Source organism: Colobus angolensis, unplaced genomic scaffold, assembly GCF_000951035.1.
Source record: "Colobus angolensis palliatus isolate OR3802 unplaced genomic scaffold, Cang.pa_1.0 Scaffold89, whole genome shotgun sequence".
NCBI classification, from domain to species: domain Eukaryota; kingdom Metazoa; phylum Chordata; class Mammalia; order Primates; family Cercopithecidae; genus Colobus; species Colobus angolensis.
In genome coordinates this window covers 2,573,096-2,577,155 of record NW_012122820.1, presented here as the reverse complement: position 1 = coordinate 2,577,155, position 4,060 = coordinate 2,573,096, and the positions used below count along the sequence as shown (strand labels likewise).

General features: G+C 38.3%; 1 protein-coding gene across 2 annotated transcripts in view; it reads right to left on the bottom strand.

The window, feature by feature from the left end:
• Positions 1–4,060, bottom strand: part of ADIPOR2 (adiponectin receptor 2) — a 102,874-nt gene that overhangs the window by 90,802 nt on the left and 8,012 nt on the right. Inside the window, exon 2 of one of the 2 annotated variants that reach the window (XM_011931022.1) lies at positions 155–251. The exons of the other annotated variant lie outside the window; for it this stretch is intronic. The gene's annotated coding sequence lies outside the window, so the exon portion shown is untranslated. The remainder of the gene's footprint in view (positions 1–154; positions 252–4,060) is intronic. 2 annotated transcript variants of the gene reach the window in all.

Here is a 4,060-nt window from a genome sequence, read left to right as displayed (position 1 = left end):
AGGCTTGAGCCACCGCGCCGGCCTGTTTTAACTTTTTTCACTAGTCAAGCAATGTCAGAGAGCATCTTTGTACACCAATTTGAGACTTTATGTAAGAGTTCCTAAGAGTTTTTAATAAACATTTTAAAGACAATTCACAAGAAGGCTTACTAACCCAGGAAGTTTTGAATAGCAGCGTAGGAGCCAAGGGAAAACTTCTCCTTTGCTCTTTAATGGCTCACTTAAAAACCAACTCACAAGAGAGAAATCAACTGAAGCAATGGAGTAACAAATCTATTAATGTGCATGAGAAAAACCAGAGTGATCACCCTAGATTTCTTAAATAAAACACAAACAAGAAAATAGTGATATATTTTATAATAATCATTTATATTTAACAAAACAAACCATATAAAAAGTGAAGAGATAAGTCGCACAGACTGAGAAAAGACAGTTGCAATTCACTTAACAAACATAATCAGAGTATATAATGAACTTAAAACTTTCTAGGCCGGGCGCGGTGGCTCAAGCCTGTAATCCCAGCACTTTGGGAGGCCGAGACGGGCGGATCACGAGGTCAGGAGATCGAGACCATCCTGGCTAACATGGTGAAACCCCGTCTCTACTAAAAATACAAAAAACTAGCCGGGCGAGGTGGCGGGCGCTTGTAGTCCCAGCTACTCGGGAGGCTGAGGCAGGAGAATGGCATAAACCTGGGAGGCGGAGCTTGCAGTGAGCTGAGATCCGGCCACTGCACTCCAGCCCGGGTGACAGAGCAAGACTCCGTCTCAAAAAAAAAAAAAAAAAAAGGTAACATATCAGCAGTTTCATATAAATCAAAAAAAATTTCATGAAAGACAAATTATAGAATAGGCAGAATATATCATTTACATCAAATCTGAAAATATGCAAAGCAATACTATGATTTGTTTGTGAATATATACCCATGCAGTAATTATATAAAAACATGCATTAAAAATGATCAGGCCAGGAGTGGTGGCTCACACCCATAATCCCAGTACTTTTGGGAGGCCAAGGTGGATGGACTGCTTGAGCACAGGAGACCAGCCTGGGCAACAGGCAAAACCCAACCTCCACAAAAAATACAAACATTAGCCAGGCACACTGGTGTACGCCTCTATTCCCAGCTACTTGGAAGGCTGAAGTGGGAGGACTGCTTGAGCAAAGGAGATGGGCTGCAGTGAGCCATGATCATGCCCCTGTACTCTAGCCCGGCTGAGAGTGAGACCCTGTCTTGGAAAAAAAAAAAAAAAAATTATCAACACCATACTCAACAGTTAACTTCTGGGAAGAAAGTAAACTGTAATCTAAGAAGTTGCTTCAACTGTACATGATATCTTCCTCAAAAAAACGAGAAATATGGGAACATGCTAAGATGTGCTACAGCTGTATGGTTAATGTATGAATGTTAATTATATTGGTCTCTGTAGTCTCACGTACGTTTGAAATATTTTAAGAAAAAAAAACCTACATTGGCCAAATAAAACACACATCTGCAGCCTAAATTGAAATCAACCCCTAAAACATATTTCATTGGCTTGAAATCTTAATGTTTAGCCCTCACCTTTTTTTTTTTAATCTAGGGCCACTAACAACAACAAAACAGCTTTTGTACAATGTCCAGTTTAAATAGTTTCTTAAAATCTGTCAAGAGAGGATTTCACCCTTGAAAAATTGGTCCTGTTCCTCCTTTTAGTTTAGTGCTATGTATTTTACCATATTTCCATTTTTACTCTCGCTGCCAAGCAAATTCAAACCCAATTTTTATTCTTAGTCATTGAATTATGCTGTCACTTGGGAAAAGAATATATGCTTTGTCTTTTCCCTGATTTCTTCCTTTTACACATATTTCATTACACTTCCAGATCTTTGAAGTTACCAGAAATTCTTTCTGGAAGAAATAGGATAAAATAAATTTCAAGAAAATAAAGTCAACCACCTGTTCCATTCTGCTGAAGTTTTCATAATGTAACCCCTACCACAAAGACATCCTCCTTAACCAAAGGAATGGATATATGGATACAACTAAGCATACATGTTCATTAAACTTAATTTCAAAACATACAAGATTAAAGTGAATATGCTGCCAATGAAAAATAATTAGCTGATATACTAACAACAAACATCCAAAAGAAAGGCCTAAATGGCCAAAGTGTAATAAGCTAACTAATTTTGCCCCTTTTAAGACCTATATGCTTTGTATGTCTTGTTTTCCAGTACATACTGTGGAAATAAGAATATTCTTATATTCAACAAATCCAGTAATAATGTATAATATGATCAGTCAGTTATAAAGAAAATACCATTTTGTTGTAGTCTTCCATTAAAAAATTTAAAAGTGTCCTTTTCTGCAGGTTTTTTTCCCACGCCTGAAGATAATCTGGCAATTCTCGGAATTTAGCTTCCCTTTTCCTTCTGTCTGGACACTTGACTAATTAAGCCCATCTATAATATCATTAACCAACATATATCCCCTTCTAACACATGGTATACTCCAATCCAGAAAATTCAAAACCAGAAGTAATGTTAAACAAATCCCCTTTTTAATAAATTCCTCAACTTCCAATTTCTAAATACCAAATGTACTTATAAAATAGGCTAATTATTTCCTAACAGGTCCTAAGGTATCAATTCATCCTATTTAACTGATTTCAGAGATGAAAGATAAGAGACAACACACACCAACGTGACAATTTCATACTGCAGTTTTTCTTTTCCTTTTAAGATGGAGTTTTGTTCTTGTTGCCCAGGCTGGAATGCAATGGCGCAATCTCGGTTCACCGCAACCTCTGCCTCCCAGGTTCAAGTGATTCCCCTGCCTCAGTCTCCCAAGTAGCTGGGATTACAGGCACCAGTCACCATGCCTGGCTAATTTTTTTTTTTTTTTTTTTTTTTTTGGGTATTTCAGCAGAGACGGGGGTTTCGCCATGTTGGCCAGGCTGGTCTCGAACTCCTGACCTCAGGTGATCTGCCCACCTTGGTGTCCCAAAGTGCTGGGATTATAGGCCTGGGCCACCGCGCCCAGCATACACTGCAGTTTTTCAAGTTTATATTTCACAATTTGAAAAGATTATTTTTAACAAAATTAAAGCACTTCACTCAGCAGTAACCCCAACAGAACATGAACCAATGTAGGTTTCTAAAAGACCATTTACTCACCACCTGCTATATACCAGACCTGCCAGTAGATACGAAGAAAGTTACACATTCCTCACCCTCAAGAAATATATAGTCTATTAGGCAGGCACCCAGATTATTTTTGATCAGTGACAGCAAAACCATATGCTTTCAAGAGCCAGAGAACGTAAATAGGTGGAGCAGCTCCACCTAAGGGAGGACCAGGAACAGAATGCATGCTCCACCTGAAGTAATCGTAAACCAACATTAAAAGAATGCTATTGAAACAAAGCACATCTCCCAGTTAGACAGAATATACTGTAAATGCTTAACCTCCTATCAGATAAAAGAAGTTTTTTTTTTAAGTTTGTAATGACACAGAGAAGCTTGACCCCACCCCCATTTCTGGTGAGAGTTTACATTGTTGTGACCTTTCTGGATGGCAGTCTGATAATACATATCAAAACGAAAAACATGTTTTCTTCAACTATTACAAAATTACTGAAGAGGAATTAGCTAGCAATAAATATAGATAAAATGTATGGACAATCTACAATCCATTTATATAATCTAAATATCTATCAATAAAAGCAGTATTAAGTCATAGCATAATCATTTAATAATACACTAGAGAATTACTAAAAAGAAGAGAGTAGATGCAGATGTAAAGTAAGCCACAAATATTAATTTTAAAAACACACACACAGGGCCTGGCACAGTGGCTCATGCCTATAATCCCAGCATTTTGAGAAGCCAAAGCAAGGAGGATCACTTGAGTCCAGGAGTTCAAGGCCAGCCTGGGCAACATGGCAAAATCTCATCTCTATTAAAAATGCAAACATTGGGAAGGTCCCTACTATGGCTTCCAGCGGGGTCCCGGTGAGCGCTGCTGGCTCGGCTAATGAAACTCCCGAAATACCAGACAACGTGGGAGATTGGCTTC